Raw genomic sequence first — 20,152 nt, forward strand, 5'->3', positions numbered from 1 at the left:
GTATCATAGAAGTGTTCTTTGAGCCATGAGGTGGGGGATGGAGAAGTTGGTATTGTGATGCTTATTTAGTCCTCCAAAGAATTGTTCTTTTTGAGGAATTACCTTCAAAGCTCTCTAACAATGGCCTGGTTGCTTTTGCAGAGTACTTATGTTCACTGACTTTCCTTTAGCTCAAGGATTCTCATATTCCCTGAAGGGCTTTGTTCCATGACTGGCTTTATCCATGTGGTTCTCTCTAACTAGAACACCTTATCTCCTTGTCTTCATTAATTTAACTTTTACTCGTCTTTAAAATCCAATTCATGCATATTTTTGTTTCCTCTAAGGAGTCTCCCTAAATGATTATCTTGGACTCCTCTGTGTTGTCATGGTACCGAGGGCTTTTCTTGCTAATGCATCTCCAAATGAAATGAAACTTATTTGTTAGCTGAGTTCTTTTCCCCACTAGCCCTTGAGCATCTAGATAGCAGGGAATATGCCTTATCTCTATATTTCCAATGCCTGCCAGAGAAATGAACACCAATTGATCATCATTGAATGCTTATTTTGTGAATACAAAATTGCTAAACTATTGAGTATTTCTAAGGCATCAAAACAAAGAAATATTGATTCACTCTTCTTAAAACTCCAGAGCAGAGCCTGGCAACTACTACTCAGAATTCCTCTCTGTACATCCTTCCAAAAAGCATATATGCAAATTTACTCCCAGGAACTGCCATAATCATTTTGGATTACTCAAAAATAAGTGTTATGCTCTCTACATTTTGTAGGAATGTTGACGGTATCCTACCCTCTCCTTTTCTTACAAGTTGCCAAATAACCAATAACCAGTTCATTAATAACAACTTGGAGTCCTGGTGTGGCACTGTGGGTTAATGCGCTGCACTGCAAAGTCAGTTTGAACTACAAGGTCAGTGGTTCAAACTCACCAGCTGTTTCTTGGAAACCCTATACAGGATCGCTATGGATCGGAACCAACTTGACGCCCGTTGACAGCAACAAACAACAATAACAGCTTAGATATTTTCTATAGACTGTCACGGAATCAAAAACTCACATCCAATTTATTAAATTAACATTTACTCTTCCTAGGACATTTTATTTGAAACTTAAGGTGCTTCTTTAATTTAGACACAGTGGTATGGTAGATACTGTGTCTTTTTATATAGATAAGTAAGGCCCAGAGACATGAATTTCTCAAGTTACACAACATTGTATGGGTGTCTAGAAATTAGGTTTCTGTTTTCTCATTCTTAAACCAATTACGTGTTATTATACACCCATTTACACAGGTATTTTTATTAAGTGTTATGGAGTTAGTTCTGACTCATAGTGACCTGGTATAGGGTTTTCAAGGTCACCTAGTGCCTTTGAACTGCCAACCTTATTGTTTGCAGTCCAGTACTGATCCTACAGTGCCACACCAGGAGTGAGACTACTTGTTACTACTTAATTGTATCAATGTGTACAAATTTAAAAACAACTTAAATATGACACGTGGAAGACCTTTGTATGAAACATATTTCATTTTTTAGCAATTTAAATTTATTTATGACAAATATTTTCTTATGAAAGAAGTGATGATCAGACAGTTGACACAAAAAACAAGCAACTAGCAAATAATGAAAATGGTGCTTGAGATAATTCTACGGATACTAAATCCACTAAAGTTCAAGATCACACAATCTATGGAAGAACTAAAATAATATTTTGTCTTTTTAGTCTATTGTGGTTGTTAAGTGCTATCAAGTTGGTTTCAACTCAGCAATCCTGTGTAGGGTTTCTGAGGAGTCGTTGGTGAGTTTGAACCTCTGACCTCATAGTTTAAACAGACCTTGAAGTCCAGTGCATTAACCTGCAACGCCACACCTAAGACTCCTTTTTAGTCCATAGTCAATAACAACTTCACATAGTAAAATTAGTAATGAAACCTCTCATGGCTTAGGTTTGTAGGGCTCAAATGTTGGATGGTGACAATGGTGGTGTGCCGTGGTGGTGGTGATGGTGATGAACCGTGAAGTCAATTTCAATTCATAGCGACCCTGCATAGGATTTCCATGGCTGTAAATCTTACCAGAGCAAAGAGCCTCATCTTTCTTTGCCAAAAACCGCTGGTAGTTTCAAACTGCTGACCGGACTCTAACCTCAACGCTACCGGAGCACCTAAAACTGTTGGATTGTTATTGTTGTGATGTGCTGTGGAGTCTGTTCTGACCCATAGCGACCCTGTACAGGGTTTCCGAGGCTGTAAATCTTTACGGGAGCAGAAAGTCTCATCTTTCTCCTGTGTAACAGATGGTAGTTTCAAACTGCTGACCTTGTGGTTCGCAGTCTGATTCGTAACCACTGCACTACCAGAGATGTTGTTGTTATGTGCTGTGGAGTCGGTTCCGACTCATAGTGACCCTGTACAGGGTTTCCGAGGCTGGAAATCTCTACTGGAGCAGAAAGCCTTATCTTTCTTCCGCAGAACAGCTGGTAGTTTCGAACTGCTAACCTTGAGGCTAGCAGCCCCAGTCGTAACCACTACGCTGCCAAAGTACCTGCTAGAAATAATACTTCCTATATTTTTGTATATAGTTACCACTCCTGGCTTGGCACTGTAAGATAAGCACTGAATTGCTAATCAAAGGTTTGAGATTCAAACCCACTGGTTGCTACATGGAAACCCTATATAGGGTCTCTGTAAATGGGGATAGACTGACAGACAGCACTTAACAACAACATCATCAGCTTGCTGATTTTTAAATATGGGAGGACTTCACAAAGTTCTTGTGAAAAATGGAGTTAAAAGGTCATTGAATTTTTTCCCAGAAACTTTTTGAATCCCTCTTGTGTATTTCTGGATCTATTTATTTATTTTTAAGTTTTTATTGTAAACTGAGTGATAGTTTACATGGGAAAACATCATGTTTACACCATTGTTTCATTGCATTGATTACAGTCTCCGTACATCATCATTCAACAGTATTAGATCTATTTATTTTAAAGTATGCTTTATTAAATTGAGGTCCCAAGTTAAAGTATATGGTACAAAGTAAGGCATCAAAGCATGTATGTTGAATGACTCTGCCTTTCTGTTATTTATTAAAAATTTACTCTGGACCAGGTGCTCTGGTGTACATTCTGCGTGCCTTACCTCATGTGGTCCAGACAATGGCCCTATGTGGTAAGTATTCTTACCTTCATTTCATAAATGAGAGTAAATTGGATAAGACCACATAGCTAAACAGTGGTGAACTAGGAGTTAAAATCAGTCTGATTGAAAACTACATAATCTTAACTAGTAGAGTTGTGTTATATGTCAGAGAGCTAGGAAGGACCATAAAGTTCTGGATAGCTAGGGTTGTTGTTGTTGTATGTCATTGTGATGACTAACAACTCATATATGACAGAGTAGAACTGTCCAATGTTGTTTCTTCAGCTGAATTCTCTGCAGAAGCTGATCTCTAGGTGTTTTCAACCACAGAGTAGCTGGTGCATTCAAACCACCAACTATCAGGTTAGCAGCTGAATACTGGAATCATTCTGTCATCTGGGCTCTTTTCTCTATCGAGAAGGGTGTTCAAAAGAGATTTATTGAAATTATTGTTACAATTCTCATTGTAAGCGTAGCATGTGCCCTAAAAATGCTAATATTCTGATGGCAAAGAAGACAATAGAAATGTAATCCTTGTGGATAGTGCCCTGATAAATGTATGATGGATGTGCAGAGGAGAGCACCTTAACTAGCCTGGAGGTGGCAAGGAGTCAAAGACCATCCTGGGAGCAAATTGAGGGGTGGTATTAAAGGAGATCTCTTGGGGAATGATGTCAGGAAAAGCGTGTCTTCCTCCCAGGTTCTTGCTGTAAACAGTTTATGACCTGAAACATAAGATTTTATTACAGTTATCTTTAACAGCATACTTCTTCAAATGCGGTTTGGGGAAGAAAATTGTAAAGCTCTGGGCCTGAACTCAGAATGCATCTGAGGCTATGAATCTTCCCCAGTCACACATGGTACAGAGCCACATTTCCATTTATTTGTTTGACATTTTACTTCCAAAGGGAGGAACAAGATAGTTTTTCCTCATTTTCTTGAAAATATGAAATGCATCAGCCAATTATCTCCCTCAGCCCTTCATCTACACAAGAGACAAGACTAGCCCACAAGTTCCCCCAGAGGAATGCCAGTGTGTACTGTGTATTTAATCTACTTTTTGTTTAATATCCTCATCGAAAGGGAAAATAATGTTCAACTGTCATGGAAACACATTAAATTCAAATCCAATTTATTCCTACACAAACTCTAAAAATGCTATTCACTGTGTTCAGAATGAAGTTTCTCTTTTCTCTTCTTATTTTTACCTTTTTGGTAGTTATTTTATTTTTTTATTAATCATGAATCAAGTAAGTTTCTGTGTTGTTTTAGGTAGGAAAAATTGAAACCATGGAGCTTAAAATATCCTTTATAAAAGTTGTTGATAATTTTCACTGTGCCAGGAATTTTATCTTTTCTTTATTATTAGATATTTACCACTATTTTCTGAGGACAATTCTATTCCCCTTTTACAGGTAAGAAAATTGAAAATCAGAAAGGTTAAACAAGGACCCAAGAGCTCATCAAAGTATGAGATAAAACTTTAAGATGCAGATCTTGAAGATTTAAAATTAATATTTTTCCACTTTCTTGCTTTTCATTGGACCTTGAGAACATGCTACTGAAATAACAATTTTCTTTTCTCTCTCCTGAGTTGCAAATACAAACTCATGTAATGTTTTAGCTTACATAGTACTTTTCATAGTCATTGCTTGTTTGAGAGATCCCTATGATCTTATGAGGTAAGTGCTGACACTAGTCCCATTTTTACAGATGAGAAAACCAAGGTGCAAATGAGTTCTTTCACAAAAAAGTCACACTAAGTGACAGAGTGGGCACTTGTGTGGCAATTAAATGTGCAAAATCATTTCACTATGGTTTTTGCAGGTTTACTAAGACTGAGAAGATAAGCATTTGCTAAATAAGACTTTCAGTTCTGATAGGCAAATACCTGAAAAGCTATGGTAGCAACAAGAATGAATAAATGACCAGGATTCCCCTTTTTTCTCTTCTTCCCAAATTAAATGAACACACATGCAGTCTTCTGAATGGTTTCTGAGAAAGTGATTGGAAACCTAAGAGGGATCCGCACATTTAGATCACTGAGATTTTCCAATGTAAAGACTAATCATCGGTTCTTTGAATTTGTTACATATTTGTGTTTCAGATGAAGATAGCTTTTAATGACAGAACTTATTTTACAAACTTAACAATACTTTCAAACCTTCAAATGACTCCATAATTTTTAAAACAAAATTTACTTATGTAAGATTAATAATGAATCACTAATTTTGCTACTTTATAATTATAAAGTTTGTGATAAGGATTGTCATCATAAAACAGCTTAATAAACTACCAACTATTTAACATGACCTTTCTAGACTTTTTTTTTTTTTAAATCAACAGAGTTTTGTAAAATACAGTGAAAGGAAATTCATTTAGGAAGGAGGTGAAATGAAATCTTATATACTTGTAACGATTGAAATGAAGCTAATAGTGTCTTCTGTTTAAGTGACTGTCATCCATTTTGTGAGAAGAGATGGCAAAACATTTAAATTGCACTTTTGCAAACATTTCTAAGCACTCTTATTAATGCCAATACTGATGTGCTACATTCTGGTAGCATAGTGGTTACAAGTCGGGCTGCCAACCTCAAAGTCAGCAGTTCAAAACTACCAGCTGTTCCACAGGAGAAAGATGAGACTTTCTGCTCCTTTAAAGATTTACAGCCTTGGAAACCCTGTACAGGGTCACTATGAATCGGAACCAACTCCACGGCACATAACGACAAACATTGTAATTATATACATACATGCCTACTAATGCATTTCCTCCCTTTCCTGCTAATAATACATGATACATTGGGAGATAAAAACACCCATGAAAAAATACATAGCATATTATTATAGATAATTTGTAGAGTCTGAATAATGTATACCTCCTTGTATCTAAATCCAGTTTAGAAAAGGTCTTACTGATGAACTATTCAAGAAGGTTCTTAAAATAAAGTGTGATTTTTATAGTCAACTGGCTGGGAAAGGTCTTACTGATGAACTGTTGAAAAAGGATCTTAAAATAAAGTGTCATTTCATAGTCAACTGGAGGGGTTCCTACATTAAGTCTATAATGAGTTACTTTCCTCAGACTCAGTTTTCTCTCAGCAAAATGGCGTTTGTTTGAAGTTTGTGGCTTGTGTTTAGAGTGTTCTATGAAATCAGTACTAGAACCTAGGGGTTCTCACATTATAGACATCCTCCTCATCATTATCTATGCTAACATACTGTTGGTTTTGGTGATGTTATTTTGTTGTTCTTATTATTACTGCTACTATTATTAAGATTGACAAGGGTTCATTTTCAGAGATTATTTGTAGTATCACTTTCAGTGCCATGGGATTTAATGTGTTACCATGCCCAATTGATTACTAAATCAAATTCATCATTTCAATAATGGGGAAAAGACATTGCATTCATTCCTTATACAGATGCATTTACTGATATTTATTGAACTTAAGCTAGATTGCATATTTTATGATCAATTTCCTGCCTTGAAGAAAAAAAATATAGTTGCAAAAAATAAACTAATCCCACTAACATGTCAAATTGGATATGTGCTAAATTTGCAAATAGTGCAGAAAGACCTGTTTTTAGGGTCAGGGAAGTCAGGAAAGGGTTTTAGCTAAAATCTGAGCTGTAAAGGTTAGCTAATTAAGCAAGAAGTGAGATATCAGCATTCCAGGCAGAGGAACTTTCATATGCAAAGACCCATTGGCAAGAGGGAGATTAACAAGCCTGAGGAGTTGAAAGTAGTTTATGTACCTACAGCAAAAGGAATAAAAGGAAAAAAAAAAAGAATGAGATGAGACTTGACAATTAGGTATAGGCTTGAACGTGTTGTTGTTGTTAAGTGTCATCTAGCCAATTCGGACCCATAGCAACCTTGTATAGGGTTTCCAAGGAGCGACTGGTGAGCTTGAACGACCGAACTTGTGATTCAAAGGACTTTGCAGTCTGGCGCATTAACCCACAGAGCCATACCAGGAGTCTGGCTTGATCATAGAAAGCCTCAAAAGATAGGTTGAATTTTTTTTGTCTTTAATCCAAGAAAAATGAGATATCACACTAGTTGCTTATGCAAAAGTGTAACATACATTCTTATTTGGAAAAGATTACTCTAGCATCATTCAAGAAAAATGAATTAAAGGGAAGATGGAGTTCTGTAGGAACTTAGTGAAGACACTCAGACCCATGTTGTTATTCATTGCTGCTGAGTTTATTCCAACTCATTGTGCCCTCTGTGTGCAAAATACAACTGCTCCATAGGATTTTCAAGGTTATAACCTTTCAGAAGATGATCACCAGTCCTTTCTTATGAGACTCCTCTGCATGGATTAAAATCACAAACCCATGGCTAGTAGTCAAGAAATCAACTGTTTATGATACTCAGGGACTCCCATGCAGACCCATAGAGCTGAATTATAGAGATGTGTAAAATTTTGTGACGTTGGAAAGGCATAACCCAGGGAGAGGGGTGTCAGAATAAGCAATTTAAAGAGAATGCCAGCTGGACTTCATGTCAGCCAGCACTGGCATACACCAGCTATGTTTTAGTTGCACACTTACTCCCTGAAACACAGCTGACCTACAGTTCTTGGCCAGTTCCGTTATCACGCGATGACTCATCCTATGTATGTATTTCCTTTTCTTCATTTTCTATCACTAGAATGCAAAGGATATCAAGAGAGTGAAATCCATCATGGCATAAATGTCAAGGATCAGCATCCAAATCTCACCAGTAATGAATCTTTGACTTCCTCAAGCAAATTGATGAGTCCAGTTTAATTTCTTATGTGTATCTATTCCTATAGGAAATGAAGATACTATAACTTGTGAAATTTAAACACATTACTTGATAGAATTGTTAAGTTCTGTTGAGTCGATTCTGACCCATAGCAACCCAGTATAGGGTTTCCGAGGAGCAGCTGGTGAGCTTGAACCACCGACCTTGCAGGTCAAATGGCTTTGCAGTCTGTAGCATTAACCCACAACACCACACCAGGCCTCCCTTGATAGGATTATAAACATGTAAATATGACTGTAAATTTATTACTATTCAACATATTATATAGTCAGCTCATAATTTAACATAGGAAATAATGTGTTAAAATTGATGGTAGACATTCATGAAACAATTATATAAGCTGTGATTTGTCTATACAGTTGCTCCTTTATCTTAATTTTGGGGTTTGGATTGGGAAAGGAAGTCATCTTGTACATCTGAATTTGAAGTACACAATCATTTCTTGTCTCAACCAAAAATTATTAGCATCACTATGGAATACACATTACCAAAAATACCAAAGACACTGAGACAAATAACAAATATGTAGATAAAATAGACAAATGCATATACAAAATTCAAATGCTTAGAATTTCAGGGAACTCGTAGTCAGAGAACACAGATGTGTAAATAAATAGACACACAGCATTATGATAAGTACTTTGATAGAGGTAAATAAGAAAGGGACAGCTTCAGTAAAAATTAGAATAATGATCAGATTTCTATGGAATAAGGAGAAAATGAGGAGACAATTAGGAATAAACACACTATATATGGGTCATGAAGGAGCTCTGGTAGCGTAGTGGTTACGAATTGGTCTTCGAACCTCAAGGTCACCAGTTTGAAACTACCAGCTGCTCCACAGGAGAAAGATGAGGCTTTCTGCTTCTGTAAAGATTTACAGCCTCTGAAACCCTGTTCAGGGTCACTATGGGTTGGTACCGACTTGATGGCACTTAACAACAAAAACAACAATCTAGGTCATGAAAAAAGAGTATGTATTTGCCTAATATACAAATATGTTGTTGTTGTTGTTCAGTGCCATTGAGTTGATTATGACCTGTAGCAACCCTGTAAAGGGTTTCCAAGGAGTGGCTAATGGGTATGAACTATTGACCTTTTGGTTAGCAGGCCAGTGCATATTTCCAGTATGCAAATATAGACATGTCTATTTCAGGTTGTTATTGTTGTTAGGTGTTGTCAAGTTGGTTCCTGTTCATTGAGACATTATGCACACGAGAATGAAACACCGCCTGGTCATGCACCATCTGGACAGTTATTGTTCCGTTCAAGCCCACTCTGCTGTCCTGGTGCCAATTCATCTCATTGGAGGGCTTCCTCTTTTTCACTGACCCTCTACTTTACCAAACATGATATCCTTCCCCAGGGAAGGTCCCTCCTGATAACATGTTTAAAGTATGAGAAATGAAGTCTCACCATCCTGGCTTCCAAGGATCATTCTGGATGTACTTCATCCAACACCATAATTACATGTATACAATAAAGCTTCTCAGGCCTGCATTTACTGTAAACATGTCATTAAAGTCAGTTCTGTTTTGAGGAGGCAGTTTTTCCCCAGTTCTGTTTTTGGGGGTCTTCCTACCTGAGGGACTGATCTTCTATTATTACATTGTCTCTGCTATTCATAAGGTTTTCACTAGTCTTTTTTTTTTTTTTAAGAAGTAGATTTCCAGACCCTTCCTCCTAGTCTGTCTTAGTCCAACAAGCTCATACACAAATGTTTGTATGTAGATACATGTTGTATGCAGGCACATCAGAAATTTACTGAGTGCCTTGTATGTGCTAGATATTATTTCAGGTCCTTGGAACACATCAGAGGGCAAAAAGATCCCTGTCCTTGTGGAGTTTACAGTCTAGTGTTTATACCAGTTCACCCGCACACTGTGACCTGGGGCACGTCTCTGCCACTCAGACACCCAATGGGGTAGTGAGCAGATCTGGTATAGGTATGGGTAACGTGCTTGGTGTCCGGTAGAGGCCAGATGGGTCCCCCACTCCAGCCCACCCCAGACAGTAGATAGGGCCGGAAGTTGATTTTTAATAAGAAAGCACACTGGGGGTACAGGTCTGAGGCCTTGGAGCTGGATTGTCTGGTGGGTGGCAGTGGTGGTAACTGGGGGAGGGAGGTCCAGGAAGGCGGCAGAAAATTGCTGCTGCTGCACCTTGGTGACTGCCTTGTTGGAAAGCTTCTTGGCCTCTTCTGTAGCTGCCAGTGCCGTCCCCTTTGTCTTTTCCTTGACTTCCTTGGACGTTTCAATAGGTGTTTTCCCGAGAGGCCTCACATCTTGAGATTCCGCCAAGATATAGTCAAAACCCTGCGTAGTCTTGGTCACGTTGTTAAACGCGGCCAGACTAAATTCTTGAGCAGCTCTAGAGACGCCAAACAAGCCTGAGAAGACCCAGAATTTCCGTCGGATTTCGGTCCACCTGCTGTTACCAGAGTTCACACAGTAAACACAACATTCCTCCACCACCATCAGCTGGGCGTGGTTGATGTTCCAGGTGAAGGTGGTCATGGTTTGATTCTGTGAGTCCACAGTCTAGTCCTCCAGGATGTACGTCGACTAGGCAACAGTGGCAGAAAACAGCCACTTGCCCAGAGAGGCATCCTATTGGTCTCGGTCAGGAGTCGCCAGGACAGGAGCTTCTGGTCAGGGGTCACCTCCTGGTGTACTATGTCCTTTATCAAGACATGTTTGCTATAGGGATTCGGATACCGCTGTCAGGAGGCGATGAACACTTGGTCCCAAGAACTCCGGAGAACGCTCTGGCCCAGGAAATTCTTCACCATCATTCCGGTCGCCTGTGTGTGCTCAGCACTCACGCAGCATCAGGAGTGTGGAGCCCCAGGCACCAGGATACCAGGGTGGGACTCTGTGCATTCCCGCCAGGCTCGCAGCTCACAGCGCAATGACAGCAGCACCAGTCCCAAACAGCCACTGCCAGGAGGGGTCTGTAGGTACACGTTTTAAATCATCTATTTCCATACATATGGCTATGTCTGTATGAAGATATATTTATATTTCTGCATATTCTGTAGAAATTATAAATTTTGTTATTTTATGAGGGTTCTGGACTTCATCTCTAGTCACTGAATAGATGACTTGTTGTATTGTTTTTAGAAAACTAAATGAGCTAGTAGGAAAGAAGATACATTTTGGAAAGTATAATATTCAGTGTACATAGAATAACTCTAAATGTAATGTGTACTTCTTTAGTTAGAAGTAGACTCCTGACGTGCAAGGTCTAAGTGATTTAAAATTCTGCTTCAGTTAATTCCTTTCTTTGGATAAGAGGACTGAGAGGGAGACTAAGTGGACAAGATGCTGGCGCTCTGGTGACCAGCTGGGACTTTTGTCCTCCAGATAGTTTTGAAGAGATGCATGCTCTCATGGAACGGCTGGAAAGTATCTGATGTTATATAGCTTGCAGAAGAAAGTCAGAGCAAGGTAGTTAAGAACACAAGTTTTGGAATCACACAGACATGGTTTCATGAAACAACTCTTAAAATGGGTTTTGGACTTTTTGCCTGGGCTCAGCTTCCACTTTCTCAGTCCTGGTAGATTAATTTAAAGGAGTTGAAATGAAGCAGACAATTTCATTTGAAAACATTTGAGCTTCTCTGAAGCAGAGAGTGGTAGGGCCTCTGGAGTGGTTTGCCAGCCATATGGCTCTCCTAATCTTCGGGGATTTTTACAGTTACTTTCTTGGCAAGCAAACTCAACTTCAGCTTTTATACAAGGAGCTCTGGTAGCGTAGTGGTTACGAGTCAGGCTGCCAACCTTAAGGTCAGCAGTACGAAACTACCAGTGGTTCCGTGGGGAAAAGATGAGGTATTCTGCTCCCATAAAGATTTACAGCCTCGGAAACCCTGTGCAGGGTCACTATGAGTCGGAACCGACTCCACGGTACTTAACAACAACAACAACAACAACAAAGCTGGCCTTTGTGACTGGTTTCTCTGGCACCTCATTCTCCCTCTCCCTTGGCCTTTCTGACTGCCAGCACCCAGTCCCTCTCTTTCCATGAGTCCAGAGTCCTCAGCTGCCCTCTCACTCTCCATATCCTCATCTCTGCCCCCATCTCTGGTGTCGCTGCTTCTCTGGACAGCGTCCCTCATTTTACCTGTGTTCTTCTCCCTTGATGGTCATAGAGTCCTCTGCTTCTAACCTGTAAGATTAACTACTCCCTTCTTTTTGTTACAAAACCTATGCTTTTACAGTTGTGACAGTCACAGTTAGTTATGACAACAATTACTCACTATTGTATTACAAGAATCCCATCCCCATCCCCTAAGAAAGGAAATTTTTCCACAGCAGGTAGTACATGAAGTCATCAGCCATTGTAACCATACCACGCCACACCAAAACCACGCCCGTTTCACAAAAGAAAGAGGAAAGCATCAGAAAGATTAAATAATTTATCTATGATCACAGAGTTAATAAATGGAATGATTAAAAGCAAATATCTAAGCCCCAGAGACAACTTGTGCTCTTACACTGGAAATATCTGAAAAAAAAAAAAGTATCCAAGAACATTTATATTAGTTATTTCTTTTTGATTTTAAGTGCTGTTTGGTCAGTTCTGATTCACAGCTATTCTGTATAGGGTTTCCGAGGAGGAGCTGGTAGTTATGAACTGCTAACCTTGTAGTTAGCAGTCCAGTGTTTATGCTAAATACCAGAACTCCTTTAGTTACGTTTGTTGTTAAGTGCCCTCAAGTTGGTTCTGACTCATAGTGACCCTGTAAAGGGTTTCTGAGAAGAGGCTGGTGAGTTTTAATTGCCGACTTGAGGTCCAGGGCTTATCCTATAACACTGCTGTTCTTGTTAAGTGCTGTCCAATGGGTTCTGACTCATTGCGACCCTGTATAGGAATTCCAAGGAGCAGCTGGAGAGCTTGACCCACTGATCTTGTGGTTCAAACTGACTTGGCAGTTCAGTGCATTAGCCCACAGTACCGCACCAGGACTCCTATATTGCTGTTGTTAAGTGCTTTTGAGTCGGTTTCGACTCATAGTGATGCTCTATAGTGTTTTCAAGGAGCGGCTGGTGAATTTGAATACCTGACCTTGAATTTCAAACCGACCTTGCAGTCCAGCACATTAACCCGTGCTGTCATAATAGAAATGCCACAAGTGGGTGGATTTAAAGAACAGAATTTTTGTTGTTGTTGTTGTTAATGATCCTGGAGACTACAAGTTCAAGTCAGGGTTTCAGCACTGTTAACTCTTTTTGTGGACTAGTCTCCTAGTTTCTAGTTTCTCTAGCAGTTCTTGTCATTGCTTTGCTTATAGCCAGGTCCTGATGTGACACCTGTTTTTCTCTAGTATGTGTCTCTCTGGCCATTCCATCATTTTTAGAACTCAGAAATGATTGTTTAAAAAACACTCTTATACCTAAACAGATTCATTACTGTAACCAAATGAAAACCCCTATTTCCAGACAGGATCACATCCATGGGTAGAGGGGACAGACCTTTAATGCATATAGTAATGGCAGGTGGGCACAATTCAATCCATGAACTATACAAGCTAATTCTGGAGGTGACATCTTTAACTATGAAACCATACTGCCTTCTCTAGCTGGGTCAAAGACAGTCTTATATGTTGTATTGAATTAAATATTATGATAGTTAAATCTATCCCTACTGTATCCCATTCCAATTTGCATCAAAATATTCAATACAGGGTGGCAGCAAGAGGTGAGGGGATTAACTGAAACTGGAACCCAAGTCCCCTGACACCTAATAGAGAGTTCTTTGTCTCTTCCCATATCAGTGATGCAGAAGAAAAGCAGAAACTATTCAGTGCATGCAGTTTATTTGAATTAATTCTTTCCAAGCTTGTGGAACTCTGATCTCTCTTATTTGAATTCAACTCAAAGAGGAGAGAGAATAAATAGCTTCAAAATACTTCACTGCTTTCTATGTGTAAGTCATCATTTTCTCATCCTCTATTCTGTATTTTACATATACTTTAAGAATAATTGTAGCCTGACAATTCCCCTCTTTTTCTCCTTATACCAAAAATGCCTATCCACTGTCCCCCCTTTTTAAATAAGAGTGACAAATGATCATATCCGTTTGGGCCTATAGCAAGGGTGAGGGTTATTTAATCAGTATCTCACTGTGAAAGATGCTTTAGACAGTCTTCATTTTGTGAACTCGAGCTATCCATAGTCTGCTCAAACTAGAAAGTGGCTCTTTGTGAATTGAAAATGATGAAATATTTGATTGGAATTTTTTGCATGAAATAGTGAAAGGAAATAAATATGTATTTATTCAGTTTCTATCATTGTGTGAAGAGCTGGGCATATAATCAGTACTCACTGGTGTGGATTTCCCTTGCACTGTTGTGCTGGGGGTGAGCTACATAATCAAGTCGGCATGGAGTTAGGAATGAATGTGATGATCGTAGAAATAACTGGAGGATAGTGGAAAGAGTGTTGGCTTTGGGACTTGCATATTTGCTTTTAATACTTCAATTTATTAACTCTCTTACCATTGATAAATTGTTTACCCTCTCTGATGCTTTCACCTGTCTTTTGTGAAATGGTCTGGCTTTAATATGTGGTGTGAATCATCTTTTATGGAACGGAAATCCTAACCAGAGGTTCATTTCTATATCCACATGCCAGTCAGAGCTTAGTGTGGAATATCCACAATAAATAAATGTTTATTTTGCTTGTTCTCAATGCAATTTCCCTGGATATCCTGAAATGTTAGCAAATAGAAATATCCAATAGTTATTATCAGATTTTATTTACAAAGATATGTAATAGCTAAATTATCTTGCAATTTTTCCCCCCCAAAATGGCATAGAATATATAAGATCTTTTACTCAGGTAAACAGAATGTCAGTAATTGATAAATTCTGTTCTACCAAAAAATAATTCATCAAATTGTATTTTTAACCATAGTGACTGGATACATTTGTTGTAAAGAGAATCCATGTAAAAGGCCTGAATTGCTTTGTTCATTCAGCAGATATTTAATGAGCATCTACTTATGCCAGGAGTTCTTTTACATACTAAGCACATTTATTGTTGTTATCATTAGGTGCCGTTGAGTCAGTTTGACTCTTAGTGACCCTATACAGGATCTCCAAGGAGTCGCTAGTAGGTTTGAACTGCTGGGCTTATGGTTAGCAGCCCAGTTCTTAAACTACAGTGAGGTCAAAGGTTACTGAGTAGATGAAAAAGCAGGATGCAATTTTAAGAGAGCCCAATTCTAATTTAAACTCCATATAAAACCAAAATGCACAGTCATCTAGTTGATTCCTGCTCATAGTGATCTCCCAGGATGGAGTAGACTTGCCACATATGGTTTTTCCGATGTTGTAGATCGCTACAGAAGCACACTACCACGTCTTTCTCCCATGAAGTAACCAGTGAGTTCAAACCACTGACGCTATGGTTAGCAGTCTAGCACTTTAGCCTCTGTACCACCTGGGCTCCATAGCTTAATATTGTTCTTGATGTCATAAAGTGCCATAGAGTCTATTCTAACTCATAACAACCCTGCATAGGGCTTCCAGGGAGCAGCTGGTGGGTGTGAACAGCCGACCTTGTTGTTAGCAGTCCAGTTCTTATTCTATAGTGCCACACCAGGACTTCACATAGCTATGGATAATTATGAAACCATTCCTTGACTCTGAAATTAATAATTTTAATATGCTAATATTACCTACCAACCTACCCAATTCTAACCTAAAAGGAAATTTAAAAAGAAAAAGAAAAGAAAAAAAACCTATATTAAATGGATAGTGCATCTTCTTATGTAAAAGTGATGTTTAGATATTTGCTAGCTTCACTTCCTCAGAGCTCTAAGTCCCTTGTTCCAACTGCATGCCAATCTATTTCTGCCTACCACCACCCCTGTGGCCTTGTCCTCTTTTTGAAGGTTTAGTGTTATTAAATTGCTTAAATTATCTAAGGCTTGAGATTATTTGTAAAGGAATAGATTGTGCCAAACAAAGAAATTAAAATTCTATGCCTGTGTTTTGCAACCATAATTGAATTTCTCTCCCCATGGAATGAAGAGCACATTTCAGACAGACATCTGAGAGAGAGAGAGAGAGAGAGAGAACGAACAGGTAGAAGGACCTGTTTTAAGGTGTTTGTGGTGAATCCAATCATCTGATCCACCAGAGGCAATTCCTACCTAATATAAGTGAGTCATTTTATCTTAATGAGAAAGGAAGAGTGTTAGTATTTATTGTCTCCTAAGTGCCAGGTACTTAGTTTGTTTTTTTTTGTTTTTAAATTATTACTACATTTAGTCTTTCTTACCCATGTGAAATGGAGTTCTGGTAGCTGTGGGTTAATGTGCCAGACTGCAAAGCCATTTGAACTGCAAGGTCAGCAGTTCAAGTTCACCAGCTGCTCCTTGGAAACCCTATACAGGGTCGCTATGGGTCAGAACTGACTCGATGGCACTTAAAAACAACAACACATGTGAAATATTGGATTGGGTATTACCATTTTATAGATGAGGAAAGAGAGAGCTATGAATATAAAAAAACTTAGCCAAGGGATTTTAACCCATAAATGACTGAATCTGGAATCCCTTGGTGGTACAAAGGTTAACACATTTGGCTGCTAATCAAAATGTTGTAGGTTCAAGTAGCTCCTGGTTTTCATGTGTAACTTGAAATTGTCTTCTTTATTCATTTACTTACCCATTATCAGACTCTTTGTCCTGATTATAAGTTGTATTAGGAGAAACTCTTCATATCTCTTGTTCAGCAGCGTGACCTATACCCGGTACACAGCAAGTGCTCAAACATTGTTTTTCACATGACTTAGTAACAGGTGACACAAATGTTAGACCCATTGTTCATAGTACCTATTCTGTCTTTATAAGGCGCTCTGGTAGCGTAGTGGTTATGAATCAGGCTGCGAACCGCAAGATCAGCAGTACGAAACTACCAACTGCTCTATGGGAGAAAGATGAGGCTCTGCTCCCGTTAAGATTTACAGCCTCGGAAACCCTGTACAGGGTTGCTATGAGTCGGAACCAACTCCACGGCACATAACAACAACAACATTCTGTCTTTATATGCATGGAAGGATGTTTTGGGGGCTCTTTTGCCATTGTTGTTGTTAGGTGCCATTAAGCTGATAGCATCCCCATGAGACAGAGTAGAACTTGCCCTATAGTGTTTTCTAGGTAGTAATCTTCATGGGTATAACACAGTGAGATAATGTGCTGGACTGCAAAGTCGCTTTGAATCTCAAGGTCGGCGGTTCAAGCTCACCATCTGCTCCTTGGAAACCCTATACAATAGAGTTGCTATGGGTCAGAACTGGCTTGATGGCACTTAACAACAACAAATCTCCTGGGAGCACACCCTTCCCCACCCCCATTTATTTCTTTGTGGAGCTGCTGGGTGGGTTTAAACCATCATCCTTTGGTTGACAGCTGAGCACTTAACCCACTGTGTCACCAGGGCTTTACTTTAGTACCATTAGTGCCATTAGTACCATTAGTACAGAGAGAATGACGTAAAATCAGAGCCGTCAGCTGGTATGTAAACTAGGTATGTAAACAGCAATATTTCCTTTTCACCAAATCTTTTCTGTTTGAGCCACAATTAAGGAACACATCTATATTAAGACTGTTGCCTGCACATATTAAATGTTGCCTTGGGCATAAACTTCATTTCATGGCCAATATCACTGTGCTTGGCTCCTGCTAGATTCCTAAATCCTACTTTGTCAATATCTTCCCTTTCCACCTCTCAAGTTAGATAATTGCACATAATCCCTGGAGACAAATTCAAGCAGTCTTTATGGTTCTTTTGTCTGAGTTTTGCATTTCAACGTTTAGAATATTTGACTTGCAGTTTTCATCCTGGTTGCATAACTTGATTTGAAGAAAAAAAAAAAAATAACCATCATGAGAGATAAAGTGATATTTGACTTTTTTACAGGATACAAACATGCCTGTAAAAGCAGATTTAACCATCTGCTTCTTTCTAATCCAGTCATCAGACTCACTTCAATTTAATGTTTCAGCCAGACTGAATTGCTATCAGTTCCCCAAATGTAACAGGTTTGTTCTTCCTCTAGGCCTTTAGAGATGCTTAGGTCTGCCTGGAGTCCCCTGGGTGGTATAAATGAAATACATGCTGTGCTGATAACTGAAAGGTTGAAGGTTCAAGACCACCCAGAGACATCTTGGAAGAAAGGCCTGGTAATCTCCATAACATTTTAAAAATGTCAACCTGAAAACCTGTGTTGTTGTTGTTAGTGCCTTCGAGTCAGTTCCAACTCACAGTGACCCTCAATAGGGTTTCTGAGGAGTGACTGGTGAGCCTGAACCGCTGACCTTGTAGTTCAAACCGACATTGCAGTCTAGCACATTAACCTACAGCACCACACCAGGACTCATAGAAAACAGTTATACCTGGACACACATGGGATCACCATGAGTTGAATCTCTTCCAATGCAACTCTTTCATTTATTATTTTTACTTTCATTCTCTAAGTCACATTTTAACATGAAAAGGTAGGGTTAGCACTATTCCGTTACCTTCTCTTTGCTATTTATTTTATTTAACCATACATCCAGAGTACTTGTTCTTTGTCAGGTAGTGTTTTGAGCTCTTTACTCCTCTTAGCAACCGCTTCTTGCTGTTGTTAGGTGCCATCAAGTTGGTAACCCTATGCACAGAATGTACCATTGCCTTGCCCTGTGCCATCCTCACAATTGTTTATATGGTTGAGTGCATTGTTGATCCACTATGTCAGTACATCTCATTGGAGGTTTTCCTCTTTTTCACTGGACTGCTTCCTCCTAATTGTTTGTCCAAAATATGAGAAATGAATTCTTGCCATCCTGGCTTCTAAGGAACATCCTGGCTATACTTCTTCCAAGACAGATATGGTTGTTCTTCTGGCAGTCCATGGCCCTTTCAGTGTTCCTCATCAACACCATAATTCAAGTGCATCAGTTCTTCTAAGGTCTTCCCTATTCATTGTCCAATTTTCATATGCATATAAGGCAACTGATCCTGGCTTGTGTCAGGTGCACCTTAGTCCTGAAACTGACGCATTTGCCCTTTAACTGACACTTTTTTGTTTGCCACTGAATTGGTTCCAACACATAGTGACTGTATATAAGGTTTCTTAGAATTGCTGGTTAGCAGTCCAGTGTTTATCCTACAGTTAAAGAGGTCTTGTGCAGAAGGTTCCCATCTTGACTGCTGCCTCTGTGAGTGTTAAATATGTATCCAAGAGAAATGAATTCTTTAACAACTTCATTATGTTCTCCGTTTATCATGATGTTATTTATGGGTCAAGTGGTGAAGATTTTTGTTTTCTTTACATTGAGGTACAATCCATACTGAAGGCTCTTCTTAGATCTGCATCAGTAAGTACTTTAAATCCTCTTAATTTCTACCAAACAAGGTTTTCTTCATTTTACAGATTGTTAATGAGTCTTCCTCCAATACTGATACCACTTTCTTCTTCAAATAATTCTTAGATTATGTGCTCAGCACACTGAATAAATATATAGTGAAAGGATTTAACCCTGGCATACACCTTTCCTGATTTTAAACATTCAGTATCCCCTTGTTCTATCTGAATGAGTGCCTGTTGGTCTATATACAGAAACGTCATGAGCACAATTAAGTGTTCTGGAGTACTCAGTCTTTTCAATTTTATCCATAATTCATTATGATCCACATAGTACAATGCCTTTGCATAGTCAATAAGGCACAAGTAAGTATTTTTCTAGTATTCTTTGCTTTCAGTCAAGATTCATCTGACATCAGCAATAATATACCATATTCTATATCCTCTTCTGAATCCAGCATGAATTTCTGGTAGTGACTTATTGAAGTACTGCTGCATTTTGTTTTTAATTATATTCAGCAAAATTTTATTTGCATATTGTTTGATGATTTTTCAATTTCATTGAATCAACCTTTTTTTTTTTTTTTTAAGAACGCACACAAATATGGATCTCTTCCAATTGGTTGGTCAGGTAGTTCTAATTTCTTGGCGTAGATGAGTGAGCACCCCCAGTGTTATATCACGTTGTTGAAATGTTTCAGTTTATATTCCATCAATTTCTGGAGCCGTGTTTTTCACCAGTGCCTTCCATGCAGCTGGGACACCTGCTATGTCTTGAAGTGGCTGAACATCGACCAATTCTTTCTGGTACTGTGATTCTGTGTATTCCTAATGCTCCCTGCAACAATGG

At 38.9% G+C, this 20,152-nt stretch overlaps 1 pseudogene; it reads right to left on the reverse strand.

Annotated features, from left to right (window-relative positions):
• Window positions 1–9,792: 9,792 nt before the first annotated feature.
• On the reverse strand, window positions 9,793–10,730 carry LOC102842234 (annotated as a pseudogene).
• Between the last annotated feature and the right edge of the window lie 9,422 nt (window positions 10,731–20,152).

This window comes from Chrysochloris asiatica, unplaced genomic scaffold (assembly GCF_000296735.1).
Source record: "Chrysochloris asiatica unplaced genomic scaffold, ChrAsi1.0 scaffold00074, whole genome shotgun sequence".
Classification (NCBI taxonomy): domain Eukaryota; kingdom Metazoa; phylum Chordata; class Mammalia; order Afrosoricida; family Chrysochloridae; genus Chrysochloris; species Chrysochloris asiatica.